This window comes from Hesperophylax consimilis, chromosome 19, assembly GCF_061612785.1.
Source record: "Hesperophylax consimilis isolate HC1 chromosome 19, BYU_Hcon_1.0, whole genome shotgun sequence".
Taxonomy (NCBI): Eukaryota; Metazoa; Arthropoda; class Insecta; order Trichoptera; family Limnephilidae; genus Hesperophylax; species Hesperophylax consimilis.
The window spans coordinates 31,334,903-31,352,490 of record NC_142854.1 but is presented as its reverse complement, the minus strand read 5'-3'; positions in this window follow the sequence as shown (position 1 = coordinate 31,352,490).

Here is a 17,588-nt window from a genome sequence, read left to right as displayed (position 1 = left end):
GGAGCATTGTCGACTGAACCACGGCTTTGAGCCCACACCAGTTTCTTTAGTAGTCGATTGTATGAAGCCATCCATCGCCGATTTGATGACTTCACCAATCTCCTGGGCACATCTTGAAGGGTCCGAAGTCCGAAAACAAACAGCTGACCACGGAAAAGCGTTGAAATGGGCCCGCATACCGAACCAATCTGCTGACCTATAGTGCCACACTTTTCTCCTCAGCCTCTCATTGGTTGGTCTGAGGCTAACGGGGATTGATGTCGTCACTAGGCAGTGGTCAGATGATCCCAGAGGCGCTGTGACGTCAATCTTATAACCGATATAAGTCATATAGACGAATCAGATGTTAAATCTTCAATTAATAACATGAAACATACACATTCACTTGGGCCAGACTTTCTTCCAGTATTTTTTTTAAAAGGATGTGTTGAATTTTTTAAAATGCCACTAAGTTTTATATTCAACCTATCTTTAGATACTGGTATATTTCCTGATTCCTGGAAAGTCTCAAAAATTTGTCCCATTTTCAAAAGTGGATCAAAGACATCTGTCGAAAATTTCAGGCCAGTGGCAATACTTTCCGCCCCGGCTAAGTTATTCGAATCGATAATTCATAAACATGTGCTGTTTCAAGTAGAGCCTTTCTTAATATCGGAACAGCATGGGTTTAGAAAAGGTCGATCAACAGATACTAACCTACTGGTACTCACAGATTATATTTCCAAATCTTTAGATAAGGGCTACCAAGTAGATTGCTATAATGATTTCTCGGAGGCATTTGATACCGTAAACCATGACATATTATTAAATAAATTGTCAACTATAGGTTTTTCTTTACGGTTTCTCATATTCTTTGCAAGCTATTTTACTGGAAGAAAGCAATTTGTATCTCATGGAATATTCTTGTCAAAATTATTCCTTGTGCTGTCAGGCGTTCCACAGGGCTCTAATTTAGGACCGCTCCTCTTTCTGATTTTTATTAACGATATTACAGAAAATATTCTGCATTCCAGGTCACTTCTTTTTGCTGATGACCTAAAACTATTCTTGGAAATTAAAACTTTAGAAGACTGCATTCGACTCCAATCGGACATTAATAGAATTGTTGACTGGAGTAAACGGAATCGGATCGAATTCAATGTTTCTAAATGTTTCATTCTTTCTTTCACACGGGCACGTCATACTTGGTTTTACCGGTATACCATGAATGCCCGAAGTTTAAAACGTGTCTCCACTATGAAAGATCTTGGCATCATGTTTGATAGTAGGCTGACATTTCATACTCATATCGAAATGACGTGTAGTGCTTCACTGAAAATGCTGAGCTTCGTCCTACGCACTGCGATGAATTTTAGAGACACCCGGGTTCTCCAAGTGCTATACATTGCGTTGGTTAGGAGTAGGCTTGAGAGTGGGTTGGTGGTTTGGAGCCCACATCAGGTGAAGTATTCCCTTATGTTGGAGAGAGTGCAGAAGAAATTTCTGAGATTCCTCTACCTGAGGGAGTATGGCTACTACCCGTGGCTCTATCCTACTGACTTTCACTTGGGCATGCTCGGTATGAACCATCTACGGGTCAGAAGAGATGTGCATATTGTATCACACTTCTTCAAACTGATTCGTGGATGGTTTGAAAATCCGACTATCATGGAGAGTATTAGTCTCTATGTTCCTGATGGTTATCTCCGTCACCGACAGCATAGATTGTTTTATCTCCCGACCTGCAGGACCAACTTGCCAATGGTCATGCCGGTGGGGAGAGCAGTCTTGCTGTTGAACAGAATTAATTCGTTTATCGACATATTTAGCAACGGTGAAGCTGCCTTTAAAAAGCAAGCTCTATTGATGCTGGTATAGTTTATACACCGCTAACTATTATGTAATACCATTTTACAAATGTACTTAAAAATGAAATAAAATGTAATTTTGTAATGTTTTTAAAGGAATAAACAAATTGAATTGAATTGAATTGAAAAATTGAAAAATCACTAGCACATCACTAGGGTAATCACCCATTAACACAAAACCGAACGCTGTCGCTAATGCCGGAGTAACCGGCTAACCAATCGCAAGTAGCTTATCAGCAGGAATTTTGTTAAAGAATGAAATAAATTCAACATTAAATCTAAGTAATGAGCATTTAATAGCACCGACCCACGACGAATTTTTAATTATAAATTTAGCATGTCTTTACACGCATTATCAATGTATTGCCGTTGTGTTATTTCAGGTAGCATTAATGTGGAGACTGCACCCATCAAGACAGAACCAGGACCTAGAGATGACGATGAAGGGGAAATTCCTTATACAGTTATAGACATTGATCTGCAGGACATTAAAAAGGAATCCTTGGAACGCTCTGAAAGAGCATCAGGTACGATCGATTTTTGTTTGTCCGAATTTGGTATAATAATTTTCTGATTTAATTATAGATATCTAAGTATTGAACTTCTTTTGACATTTTTTCAGAGATGATAATGGACCTAAAGATGCAACCTGAAGGAAAATCGCATTCATGTTCACATTGTTACTACTCTTGCTCAAGCAAGTCATACTTAACAGTGCACTTACGCAGCCACACAAAAGAAGAACCTTATTTATGTTCCCATTGTAACTTCTCCTGTTCACAAAAACCAAATTTAGCAAGGCACTTACGCACCCATACTGGACTAAAACCTTATTCATGTTCCTACTGTAGCTACTCTTGCTCAAGTAAGACATACTTAACAGAGCACTTACACACCCATACTGGTCTGAAACCTTATCCATGTTCCCATTGTAACTTCTCCTGTTCATTCAAATCAAGTTTAGCAAGGCACTTACGCACCCATATTGGTCTAAAACCTTATTTATGTTCCTACTGCAGCTATTCATGTTCTCAAAGGGGACATTTAAAAATTCACATTCTTACACACGCTGGCGAAAAACCTTATTCATGTTCTCATTGTAACTACTCACGTTTAGTCAAATCATGTTTAAAAAGGCACTTACGCAGCCACACTAAAGAAAAGCCTTATTCATGTTCCCATTGTAACTACTCATCTTCAAGCAAAACAAATTTAACAAGGCACTTACGCATCCACACCCGAGAAAAACCTTATTCATCTTCATACTGTAGCTACTCTTGCTCAAGCAAGTCACACTTAACAGTGCACTTACGCACCCATACTGGTCTAAAACCTTATCGATGTTCCCATTGTAACTTCTCCTTTTCACAAAAAACAAATTTAGCAAGGCACTTACGCACTCATACTGAACTAAAATCTTAATCTAGCCACTCTTGCTCATTCAAGTTAAGCTTAACAGTGCACTTACGCACCCATACTGGTCTAAAACTGTTAATATTCTGGCCGAGATTTACAGATATTTGTATTAAGTACACGGTTTGATTCTTATAATGTTATATTGTAACAACGAGTATTTTACAGAGTTTAGTTTCTAACTAGAGCTGTTGACAGAGAGAGCCCAACTATAAACTACAGCGGGTTATATAGGTGATTATATCTACCTCATCTTCTGTCTCTGCCATATATACTACAGAAGTCAAAGCAGACTCTAAAACCTTTCTCACATCCTTCCCTACTTAATTTAACTTCCTCTCCCTAGCTACATATTTCATGTACAAACTCATAAGATAAAATTATACAATAAAACACACAATAACTTTTTCTCGAATGTCTCTTTCTTTTTTCTTATCTTCTCCTCTCCTCTCCCTTCACCCCTTCCGGATATATGGAGAGCCGATCACCTCGGACGCAGACGTCCTTGCCATGAGTTGGATGGCGAGCAAGAATCAGAGACACTCCTATTGCGTAACATCCCTGAAAGGTTCTATATATATAATATTTTAATAAAATTTAAAAATAGGTTCGCATCTATGTATAGAGACATGATATCATTTTCTTACTAAGTTAATGACAATCACGCCGTTTCCCCGCAGGGGTAGGCAGAGAGGACGGATCGCCAAACAACTCGGTCTTGACACACACTCCTTGCCTCATTCACATTAATACTTCGTCTCATTATATCATTTTCCGTTTCTATTATTTCGACTTTTTACCATTATTGTGTTATGCCTTAGTTAGTTCTTTAATTATTTGCCATATTTGTTTTGGGACATTATTTGATTCAACTTTTTTTTCTAATAATTTTGTTTGGAGGTTCTGTTGAATTAGAGCATAATTTCCTGTATATTTGGTGATATGGTGACGAGGATAATCGAAAAAGTTTTGTCAAAGTTAAATGAGTGTAATATTAAAATTAATGTATGTGTCAAGAAGTGAATTGTTTGTATCTTCTTTTGAATTTTTAGATTTTACTTTGTCAGGTCAAGGCAAAAGTACGTCCTTGTCGAAAGTTGAGAAAATTAAGTCTACTGGGTGTCCAGAAAATGTTACTCAACTAAAACCGTATGTTCCGTAACGCTGATTGCCTTTGACAGGCTGTGTACTAGCCAATCGTACCGTCAGAATTTAAACTGTATAGTTTAAATTTCGCACATGTCAGCTGGATCCACGGAGGCCGTGGGCCGAGCAGTTGCACAAAAACGGTTCGTCCTGTCAACTCTCGATCGCCGGTTGTCTAATCGGAATAATCATAAGACGTATTTTTATCGCAATTTAATCTAAAATAACGAGTACTAACAACCACGCTAAACGTCCCAGTGCTGACAGATGATGCTCACTATGCAGATTTCACCATCTCCTCCCGGTAAGTTGATTGTGAATTAACGTTATGTATTGTGTTTTTGCATCGCCTGTCACAAGCCATATAATTCATTTATACTTTATCTGTGTGGAATAGCCCTTTAAAGTGCGGCTATTCCAACCCCTGTTCGTTCTTAGAACATTTTTGGTGCCGAAACCAGGGAACTTTAAGATTATAATCTATCTATGCCAAAACGGATAATGCTGTGGAATGTTTCTTAAATTTTGAATAATAATCAATTCGAACAGTAATTAGGTAGGTACCTAGCGCTTGAGTATTTACGACCTACCGCGCATATAATTATAATAGATTAAATTATTATCATTTATTTTGTTTCGTTTTTGGGTACGTTTCCAATCGTGTTTATTCAACATGGCCCCAGCCATTCAAACATTGCGCCGGAAACGGACATTAGCGAATAATAGGTTAGTCAAGACACATGAAATAGCAAAAAGCGCTTTGCACGATGCAACTAAGTGCAACTTACTGTTAGCGCATTATACTACTCTGGAAAAGATAGTTCTTGAATTTGAAACGTCTCACGCGGAAATATTAGCTTTAGATGACACAAACGAAATTGATGAGGATAAAATTCGCGAAACCTTTGACGAGATGTATTATCAAATTGTCGAAATTTACCAGGAGTTAACCAGTCAGCCTCTCGATTGTAAAACTGCGAATGCGTGCACAAACGTTAAATTACCAAAAATAAACATTCCAATATTTTCTGGAAATGTTAAGCAATGGCCCGAATTTTACGACATGTTTAACGCTCTGATTCATGAAAACAAATCTTTATCCAACATCGAACGCATGCAGTATTTGTTCTCATGTTTATCTGGAGAAGCTTTAGGGTTAATTCGGACATTTCCAGTACAAGGAGCTCACTACGTTGAAGCATATCAAAGATTAATCGCGCGCTATCGTAACGCGCGTGAACTCGCATTTACGTGTTGGCGGGAAATGCTAAATTTAAATTTTCCGTCTACCGATCCTTTTGAATTTCGTCGCGTGTTCGATGTATTTAATGAGGATTTAACAATTTTAAAAGAATTGGATCTCCCAATAGATAATTGGGACTTCGTGCTTTGTTATTTAATTCTGTCGAAATTAGATTCACCTACAAGATGCGCATTCGAACAACTGCAGTCTCCTACCGACCTGCCTTCATATTTGAAACTCAAAGAGTTTCTTTATAACAAATGCGAAGCTCTTGTACGAGATTTACATTTTTCGACTCGCGATAGCAGTACTATTGACAAACCTCTTGCACGGAACTTTAATCAGGCTGCCAAAAAACGCACTTCAGCGCTTCTTTGCGATCTTAAGAAAGGACAGCCTAAAACAAATAGGTCCTCGAACTCCACCACTTACCTGAAATGCTCCTGTTGCGGGGAAGACCACTCCATTTCCAAGTGCAAGGTATTTGCACTCAAGTCAGTTCAGGATCGCCTACAGTTTGTTCAATCATACCGTTGGTGTTTCAATTGTCTTCATTCTTCTCATTATCTTAAAGATTGTAAATCTTTGTTTACATGTCAAAAATGTCAGCAAAAACATCATACTTTGCTCCATCGAGACGAAAACGCTTCTTTGGAAGATCAGTATCAACACTCCACGACGTCTACGGACCAGGAGCCTTCTTCCGACTCTAAAATTCAGGTCCTCACCAACTTAGGAGACAAGTCCATAGTACTATTGTCAACCGCCAATGTTGGCATTCGCGATTCGTCCGGCCGTTTCCAAACCTTTCGCGCATTGATCGATTCGGGCAGTCAAGCTCACTTCATCACCGATCGTGCTGCGGAGCTTGTAGGCATCCCTCGTCAAGCCAGTTCTCAGAGAGTTAGCGGCTTAGGCCAATCTTCCGCAACCACGTCAGGAATCATTCAATTAGAGATCGGTGTTAAGGGACGGGTTCTCTTCAACATCAAGGCACTTACGCTGCCTAGTATCTGTGGCAACATACCAACTGTTCGTCTAGATAAGTCATCGTGGCATCAGTTGAGAGACTTGCCTCTTGCCGATCCTGACTGTCACAAACCGGGACCGATTGATCTTCTTTTGGGTGCTGAGGTTTTCTCTTCTCTTCTGAGACCTGGTAATTTGAATGGTGGTCCACGTCAGCCATCAGCTTTCAATTCTGCATTTGGTTGGCTTCTTCTAGGTTCAGTTTGTTCGAACCCTGCTCATGAAACGAATTCTTTCATCGTTACTAACGAAGACCGGCTCCACGAAGAGGTCCAGCCACTGTGGGAGTTAGACACCATTCCTCAGTCTTCACACCTCACTCCTGAGGAACAACTTTGTGAACAAATGTACTACACTGACCACTCACGGGACACTTCGGGAAGATACATCGTATCCTTGCCTTTCCGAGAAAGGGGAAGGGATATCTCTTTTCCAGGGTCGCGTGAGATCGCTTTACGTAGATTCCATTCCCTCGAGCGCGAACTCATTGCAAATCCAACCTTACGTGAACAATATTCTGCTTTCATGACTGATTATTTACACAGTGGTCCCATGACTCGTGTTCCTGGAAAAGATTTGCACAAGGGAAAGTATCACATACCTCATCATTGCACTCTTCGTCCAAGCAGCGCTAGCACTAAGTTAAGAGTGGTTTTCGACGCCTCAGCGACGGATGTGAACGGATCCTCGTTAAATGATACCTTGCTTATCGGTCCAAAGCTTCAAAAGAACCTGCTGGAGCTTTTGCTAAAATTCCGTATACCATCGGTAGTGTTTACTGTTGATGTACGACAAATGTATCGCCAAATATTGGTTCAAGAACCAGATCGTGCTTTCCAAAGAATATTTTGGCGTTTTCATTCGTCGGAACCCATCCAAGAGTACCAACTAAACACTGTAACCTATGGTGTATCCTCCGCCCCATTTTTAGCCTGTCGTACTGTCAAACAGTTGACCAAATATGAAGGTTATGATTTACTGCTAGCGCGTCGTGTGCTAACTTCGGATATTTACATAGATGACATCGTCACCGGTTGTAACAGCTTGGACCAAGCTCAACAAACGAAAACCGAAGTTATCGAGCTGTTCAAACGAGGTCAATTCGAATTGCGGAAGTGGGCTAGTAACAAACCAGAATTACTCGCCGATCTGCCTCCGGAATACTGCCTCAATGACTTGGTGTCCATGGATGTTGATAACTCTCACATTCTCAAGGTATTGGGATTAAAGTGGGAGCCACGATATGATACATTTTCATTCGAAGTCTTATGCCTCGATCGCGAGTTTACTAAACGCACTATCCTCAGTGAAGTCGCTCGGGTTTTTGACCCTCTCGTTTTTCTATGCCCTTTGACGTTTTTCGCCAAATCCCTAGTACCAAAGTTGTGGGTTCTAAAGGTTGGGTGGGATGACACCCCCTCTGTTGACATTGTTCGTCAATTGGATCGTTATACTAAACAATTACCGCTCTTGAAGTCGTTCAAAATCCCTCGATGGGTGTCATTCCCTCACATGGAGTCGTGTCAACTTCATGGCTTCTCAGATAGTTCGGAACTTGGATATGGCGCGGTAGTTTACTTGCGAATCATGGATGTTGACGATAAAGTCCAAATATATTTGGTTTGCGCCAAGTCTCGAGTCGCCCCCACAAAAAAGATTTCATTGCCTCGCCTTGAACTGTGTGCGGCAGTTCTTCTAGCAGATCTATTAAAATTCGTCAAAGATTTATACGTACCATTGCTTCCGATCTCCAATACCTTTGCTTGGTCGGATTCAACCATCGTGCTCGCCTGGTTACGTTCTCTTTCGTGTCGCTGGAAGACTTTCGTGGCTAACCGTGTCAGTCACATTCAAGATGCTCTCGAAGGGACTTCCTGGCATCACGTGTCATCTGGAGATAATCCAGCGGATGTCGCTTCTTGTGGTCAATCCCCAGCCGATCTGATCGATCACACGTTATGGTGGGCGGGGCCTTCGTGGCGAATCCAGTCATTCGATTCTTGGCCGTCTTTCGATGGCAATGTCGACGAAATTGAACTTCATTCTGAGGAACGAGTTCGATCGTTATTTGTCCAACAGGACAAAAATCTGGTGGACCTATTACTAATTAAATTTTCTTCGATTCAGAAGATCCAACGCATTCTCGGTTACTGTCTTAGATTCATCTACAACCTACAGAATAAAGAATCTCGTCGTTTGTATCTTCCATTAAACCGTGCCGAAATTCACACTCCACTTTTGACAGTAGTTAAACGCACTCAACATGTACATTTTAATGATGATATCACGCGCTTGAAAGAGGGCAACCTTATGTCGAAACAAATGCGGAAGCTTAATCCCTTCATTGACGACCACGGTGTGCTCAGGGTGGGTGGCAGGTTATCTCGATCTGGGCTTGAATTCGAGTATAAACATCCTGCCCTACTTCCTCGCGAATCTAAGCTTACTTCTCTTGTGATAGACGCTCTACATCGCTCTACATTAACCAAATTATGTCCATTGCCTAGTCAATGTGACTAATCATCGTCGCTTCCGCGGCGCATTCTTTCTTATCATTTTCATTATTATTATTAATATATTTTTTTTTTCTTTTTTCTTATTTCTTTTCACTGTTCTTCATTCACGCAACGTTCCACAGCATTGCCCGTTTGGTTTCTAAATTTTCTTTAAAATACACGTTGTTGTATTTTGGTGGGCGGAATGTTCCGTAACGCTGATTGCTTTTGACAGGCTGTGTACTAGCCAATCGTACCGTCAGAATTTAAACTGTATAGTTTAAATTTCGCACATGTCAGCTGGATCCACGGAGGCCGTGGGCCGAGCAGTTGCACAAAAACGGTTCGTCCTGTCAACTCTCGATCGCCGGTTGTCTGATCGGAATAATCATAAGACGTATTTTTATCGCAATTTAATCTAAAATAACGAGTACTAACAACCACGCTAAACGTCCCAGTGCTGACAGATGATGCTCACTATGCAGATTTCACCATCTCCTCCCGGTAAGTTGATTGTGAATTAACGTTATGTATTGTGTTTTTGCATCGCCTGTCACAAGCCATATAATTCATTTATACTTTATCTGTGTGGAATAGCCCTTTAAAGTGCGGCTATTCCAACCCCTGTTCGTTCTTAGAACACCGTATTTGTCGATGTTGAATTTTTTTTTGTATTAGGCAATTCACCTTAAAAAGAGTGCTATGTGCCGTTTAAGTTAAGGGAGATGATTATAATTTTATGGGAAATCTATACGGGAATAGGAAATTTCAAATATTGAAGTCATTCAAGTCTATGAACTTGTATAGAACTGAGAAAATGCGAGATTTGTTGAGAGAAAGTAAATAAATGCCTTTGAAAGATGAATGATTTGTACAATTAAAGAAAACATGATCAATAGTCTCATTTTCCATGCCGCACTGGCAGAGTGGACTATCTAGGACCCGGATTTTAAACAAATGGGATGCAATGGAGCAATTACCAATTCTCATTCTCGAGATACAGGATATAAATCTTTTTGGATTTTTTCTTGCCATGGAACCAAGGTTTACTTGGAATATTATTTTGTATTCCAGCATAAAAAGCACCAGTTCGGGTTTTCGTATTAGTCCAATTTTTTTCCCAGGAGCGAATCATGTTGGATTTAAGAATTGGGATGAAGTCAGAGATAGGAATTCTAAAATCTAAAGGATTAGAGCCAGAAATTGTTCCAAGTTTAGCTAGAGAATCGGTTTTCTCGTTACCCTCAATTCCTAAATGGCCAGGGACCCAAACCAATATTGTCTCGAAATTTAATTCTTTTAAAGATTGAAGGGTGTTTCTGATATTATAAATAATAATATAGTCTTCTGGTTTATGGATATTTGAGGAAATTTTCAACACTGCGCTTAGTGAGTCAGTGCACAGTAAGGCTCGTCGAATATTGAAAAGCTGGATTTGACTCAAAGCTTGTTCAATTGCGAAGCATTCTGCATTAAATATAGAAATTTCTTTAGGCAATTTATAAGACATATCTAAATCAAATTCGGGAATGTTTACCGCAGCTTCGCAATCTTTGTTATCAGACTTAGAACCATCTGTGTAAATGAGTGAAAATTCTGGAAACTTAGAAGATGTACTGTTTTTAAATGTTTCCTCAACATTTTGATTAGATGAGGTTAAAATATCGATGTCGATGCGAGGGTGACGAGAAAAAGATTTAAAAATATATTTATCAGCCAGGAATTGTCTCCTCAAAATTAAGGGGGGATCAACACATTCTACCTGGAGAGAATTAATTTGAGAAGATTTCATCGCCCAATAATTATTCTGAGCGCTTTGGACTGAATTCTTTCAAGTTTTTTGTCCAAATATTTAGGAAGAGGATCGAAAAGAAATGTTCCATAATCCAAATGGCTTCGCACTAGAGCACCATACATTAATTTAAGAGTAGTAGGATGAGATCCCCACTACACTCTGGAAACAGCACGCATAATATTTAGCCCCTTTTCACAGTTAGCCGAAATGTTCTGAATATGCGGGAGCCAGGAAAGTTTATGATCCAAAAGTAGTCCAAGAAATTTAATTTGCTTAACGATTTGAAGAGGGGCATTATCAAAGCAGACAGAAAAGGGGGGTATTTTTCTTTTGCGCGTAAAAGCCACTACTTTGGTTTTAGACGTAGCAAAATTCATCCCATTTTTCGACAGCCAAATTGTAATATTATGTAAAGCCAAATTCAATTCCTTCGCAGCGCGCGATAGATTTTTGTGTGATAAATATATAAGAAAATCATCAGCAAAATAAAGTCGCTTGATAGATGCAGGAATTACACAGTCTAAATCACTTATATATATTTTAAATAATAATGGACACCTGACGTAACCCCTTCCATAGTTTGCGATTTATCGTTTTTGAGGAAAAGTGGATCTGTCTGTTTGTAAATCAATAATAAATTGAACTAGTTTTAAAGGAATTTTTATTTTAATTATTTTTTCTTTCAAAATGTTAATTAATACATCGTCGTAAGCGGACGAAAGATCAAGAAATGTGGCCAGAGTGCAAGAATTAAGGGACTGAGATATACGGATGTCTGTTGTTAACACACTTAAATTATCTATGGTTGATTTCTTTTTCCGGAAGCCATATTGATTAGGAGAGATAATTCTGTGATTTTCAACAAACCTTCTAATCTGTTCTTTATCAAGTGTTCTTCTACTTTCATTAAACATGACGAAAGAGCAATAGGATGAGATTTCAGATGGATTTTTGCCTGGTTTTAAAATCGGAAGGATTTTGGGAACTTTCCAGACTTCCGGAATAAATCCGGTATCGAACATGTAATTAATTAGGGATAAAAAATATTCAACCGACATGTCTGAGAATGCTTTAATGAAACTATATAAGATTCCATCAGGGCCAGGAGAAGAGTCTGGAAGGGAATTGATTACTAGATTTAATTCACTTACTGAGAAAGGAGAGTCCAGCCAGCTAGAGTGAGATGGATAAGAAATAAAGGAAGGCATTTCCTCACATCTGGCAACTGACGGAGGAGCTATCTTATCAGCAAAACCTATAATAATTTCTTCTAGAATATGTTTGGAACGCTGCGGAGTATATGACGAACCGATTTTTTTTAATTGGACCATACGGATGACTGGGGAGATTCAGGAGACAAGCGTTCACAGAATTTTCGCCATCCAGACCGCTTTTTGTTTTTCAAAACGCGTTTCGCTTCTGCCTGGGCGCGTTTCACAGAAAAGTAATTTTCGAAAGACATACATTTACGGAAAATGGAAATTGCTTCTCTTCTGGATTTAACGACACTAGTGCATTCTTCATCCCACCATGCTGTGGGATGTTTTATAATGTTAACATAACGTTTTTTAAGTGTTTTTTTCTGCAGCTTTTATTATCGTGTTAGGAAATAATTGACATTTTAAACTAGTGTTGACAAGGGAAGACTTAGATGCTTGAACAATGGAGTCTAATTCTGAAGAAAAATTTCTCCAATTCGCGTCTTTCGTTTTAAATTCAAAACTATTGTTTATCGAAAAGGAATGCGTGGAAGATAGATGATTGAAGGTAATTATTATAGGAAAATGGTCACTGGAAAGGGGATCTTTAAGAATGTTCCAAGAACATATATATGGGAATCACCGAAGATGTGCAAAGAGATAAATCGACTGCACTTTTTCGATGTTGAGGGGCAGTGAAACGAGTTGGAGATCCGTCATTTAGAATACATCAGAGATGTGCTTTATTTCAAATAAATCCATTTCAAATGGAAATGCAAAATGCAAAATGGGTATTTTCCATTTTGCATTTTAAATGCTTTTCTAAAAACCATTTGGCATTTTAAATGCTTTTCTCAATGCATTTTCCATTTTAAATGATTTTTCGCAACATTCTTCCTACTATCTCCACTCATCTTTTTTTCATACGCCCCAAATATCAGTCGGTCCTCAACCTCGCTATGAGAGATAATTTACATTTGTCAAGTTGCTCCCTGGTAGAAGCCCTGGCAATTTAGTGATACCATTACAAAAAATACTGATTCAAATACTGAACATGGGGCCATGACGCTGTAATATAAAAATGTTAGATAGCAGTTTCTATGTTTTTACGTTGGCAACATTAGTCCCGCGCAAATCTTTTGTGGTTTCATAATCTTTAGTCGTGGTGTTTTTGGATTTACCATCATGTAATATGTTTGTTCTACATTGATGTCCATTATCAAATGACAAAATTGTTTAAAAATTCTATAATTATTTTGATTGTTTGACCTGAAAAACCATTTTGCATTTTCAATGCATTTTGAAAATAGGTATTTTGCATTTTGCATTTGAAATGCTTTTCTCAAAACCATTTTGCATTTTGCATTTTCAAATGGAAAAGTTTTGACCCATTTCCATTTTGCATTTCAAATGGTTTTGGGTACCCATTTTGCACATCTCTGGAATACATAAATTATATATAATATATATTGACCGGTCAGTGGTTGAGTGGACATAGCGCTTGGGTCTCACCCGAGCGTCGCGTGTTCGATTCCTCGGCTGGCTAAGTCCTCCATCACAACACAAGCAACATTTTCGGCTTTCTGTAGTGGTAGTAGGAGATTTTCAAACATTGTTGGGTTATTCGTAACCCGGGAATGTTTGTCTTTCTTTTTAAAAAAAAAAAAAAAAAATAGGTATCCATAAAATCTAATAGATTATGGCCAGAACGGTTTGTTAACTCACTGCCCCAAGAAGGAGAATGAGCATTGAAGTCCCCAAGTATCATATACGGGGGACGAATCTTGGATATAAATTTTGACCATTCGTTTTCAACAAAAATTGTAGAGGGAGGGATATATATTGATAGTAATGTAATATCAGATACAACAGCTGCTACTATCTGAAAATTATTGGAGAGAGTGTGGAAAATGATTTGTTTAAAAGGGATAGAATTATGTATAATAAGAGCAGTGCCACCTTTGCCATCCAGTCTATCATGTCTTAGACAATGATATCCAGGAATCTTGAATTGGTATAAGGGTTTTAACCACGTTTCGGAGATGGCAGCAACTGAAATATTATGTTCATCAAGTAACTGTACAAGATCAATTTTGTTGGCGAATAGACTTCTACTATTCCATTAAGTATTTTGCTCAGTTGCGGATACATCGGGAAGGCTAGAGAGTAAAGATTTCATATAATCGGCAGCGTTGGACGTTACTTTATTGTTATTTGAAAGGATGGAAATTAATAGGGTAATTAAAGTTTGAATAAAAGAAGAATTTTCAATCATGACTTTAGGGAAGGTATTGGAAGTGGAACAGTTTTTTAAGGCAGTCCCATTGGGAGCCTGGGATTTATTGTTCCCATTCGGGTTAAGTAAAAGATCATTATGTAGTTTTTTATCGAAAGAAGGAATAAATTTTGGATTAGATTTTATCGGTTTGAAAATCGTTTCTTTGTGGGATGATAGAGGGGATTTAGGGGAAGAAAAAATAGAGAGAAGCGTTAAACGTTATCTCTGCAAAATATTTTTTTTGTAGGAGGGAATAATTTAGAGGCCTGAAAGTAGGAAATGTTGTCTGCAACCATTGACTGTTTGATATTTCTCTGTCTAGATAACTCTGGACAGGCCACACTAACAGCAGTATGGTTGCCCTTACAATTAATACAAATAGGGTTATTCGTTGTATTTTGACACTGTTCAAAGGGATGATCCTCTCCGCAATGGAAGCAACGAGGAGGGGAACGACAAATAGGTTTTGAATGGCCAAAACGGCAACAGTTGAAACATTGGATAGTAGGGAATCTGTATACTTCAACGCGAAGAGCGTTATTATAAATAAATACACGGGATGGTAATGTTTGACCTTCTAAAGTAATAACAACGGATTGGGAAGGTTTCCATATAGTGGTGCCGGTGGAAGTATCCTTGAAATTCAAACAACGTGCTTTTAAAACTTTTGGAGTTAATTGAGAGTCATTAAGAGCGTCTACTATTTCTGTTTCTGATAGATCGGTTAGGATACCTCTTACTCTGCCCATTCTGGTTAAATTGAAAGTAGGTATGAAAGATTTAAATTTATTATTTGAAAGAGAACCTATTTTTTTAACAAAATCGTTAGCTAATGTGGCGGATTTAAATTCTATGGATAGTTTGTATCGATCTTCCGGTTTCATTGATCCATTTATAATACCGAGGTTATTGAGTTTTGAGCTAAAAATAAATTTACCAAAATCCAGGGGATGAATTATTTTCCCCTGTTCAGTCCTTTGGACATTGACAATAAATTGAGCTGAAGATGAAATAGAATACATAAGCTCAATGGCTTTTGCTTCTGGAGGAATGGTATCATTATAACTTCCATGAGAGATTAGGGCTTCGTTTGATTGTGAAAGAGATTTAATTTTAGGAGGTACATTAAGGCAAAGCGGAGGTCGTCGTTTTCGGGAAGGAATGGTTACAGAACGCTGTCCTAGTTCTTGTATGTTCAATAGACCTTTTTTGCAAAACTGAGTTATGAATGTCAATATATGTTCATTAGCCTATTGCGCATTAATGAAGCTCAAAAAAACCATATTTTTTGGTTTTTAAGTGACATTTTAAGCATTTTTCGAGTGCCAATATCCACTCACGGAACAATGTTTCAGTTCTTATATGTTCAATCTCCTGGATATTGAACATTCAAACACTCAATGTTATGAATATAATATATTTTTTAAAGTTCATAGATATTTGTTCAACATCCCGCAGAAGGTTGAGGTCTTGAATGTTCAATCTCCACTTTCAACCAATCAGGAGCCGGCTAGTTAAAATGTGCAGCCATGTTGATTTTTATTTGTTTTCTAACAACCAAATTGTTCCACTAAAAATAGTTTAGTTGCGAATATATACTGTTATTGAACTAAAAAATGACTTCACCGACTCCAGAATCAATAAACCTTAGAACAGTAGCTCAAATAGAAAGGTAAGTCTTAAAATTTTGTCATTTTCACCATATTTTACATGTACTTCTTGAATTTGCTAGGCAAGTATAGAGGATGCTTCATTTATTATATATTTATTCAATTATTTATTTACAAACTTAGAACTTTAACCTAAAATGAGTATTAATAAATTATATAAGTGTGTTAAAACTTATTTTTATTCAAGAAATACAACAAAAGAGCCAGGAAATGGAAATGTGCAAAAAGTCGACTGTCCTCATAGTCTGATTGAAAGACATCTACGACACATATTTTGTCCGTTATCACTGCTGAGATCGCTGATAAAAACGAAGTCCAAATATTTCAATTTTGAATTCATTCAATTAAAAGTTTCTGATTTTTTGTTTTTTTTAGTCACATAAAAAACAGTAAACATAATATTCTTATGTAGGAACTACAATAAAACCAACTAGGCAAACGACTAACAACAATAAATGTAATGTTAAATAGCGCACACCCATAACCCAAATCGCGGGATATTATAATTTTAGGATTTTAAGAGCTTAAAGTATTTAAAAAAATAATATTTCACTGACGATAATCAACATAAATAATAAGCTCACGGCAAATAAGACCTTCCAAAAGAAAAAAAATCTTTCTAAAGTAAGTAAACTTTAAAAATTACATTTATCAAATGTAGGTAACGTAACAATAAAAAAAAATTTCAACTGAGAATTGAACTTCAATAATTTTACGCATCACTCGGGATTTATTTTATGGAATACCGTACACAGTCTTAACTGCTCCCAACCATCTGGAGCCAGTGAGACTATGGAATCCCTAATTGGGGTATATTAGTATATTGTGAGGCTGAAGGTAGTGTGGAGGGGAAGGAGATGGAGAGGAGAAAGAGAGGAAGGAGGATGAAGGAGAAGAGAGATGGTATGTGAGTATCTATTCAGATCTGATCACCAAACACGGCTAAAGCCATTTCAATTCTTATGGTGGTCTTTACACCATATGTTCCTCTCTGGAACATGCCGCAAATAGACTATATGTTATTTTTAATGAATAATATGTGAAAATATCATAAATGAATCAAATAAAATTTACTTGCGCACTCCGGGATTTGAATCCGCGACCTCCGGATTTTTAGTCAAGAGTACCCCTAGACCACGGAGGCCGTAATACGTACGATGTAAGAATATTTCACATCACGCATGCACCGACAACCGATAGTAGTATATTAGCGGTAGGTACCTTTGTACTTGTGCATTGTTTTCAAACTTCCAAAATATTGGATGATTTATATAGAGCAGTTTTTGTGAAAAATCAACTCAAGGACTCTGTTTGTATATTTTAATGTAATACTTTAAGTCAACTACTAACTAAAATAGAAGTAAAGTATTTGAAATCTGAAAATCACCCTGTATATACAATTTACCACTAATTGGTTAATTGAACAAAAAATACCTCAAACTTATGGGAGCCGAATTGTTCAATCTCCAGACG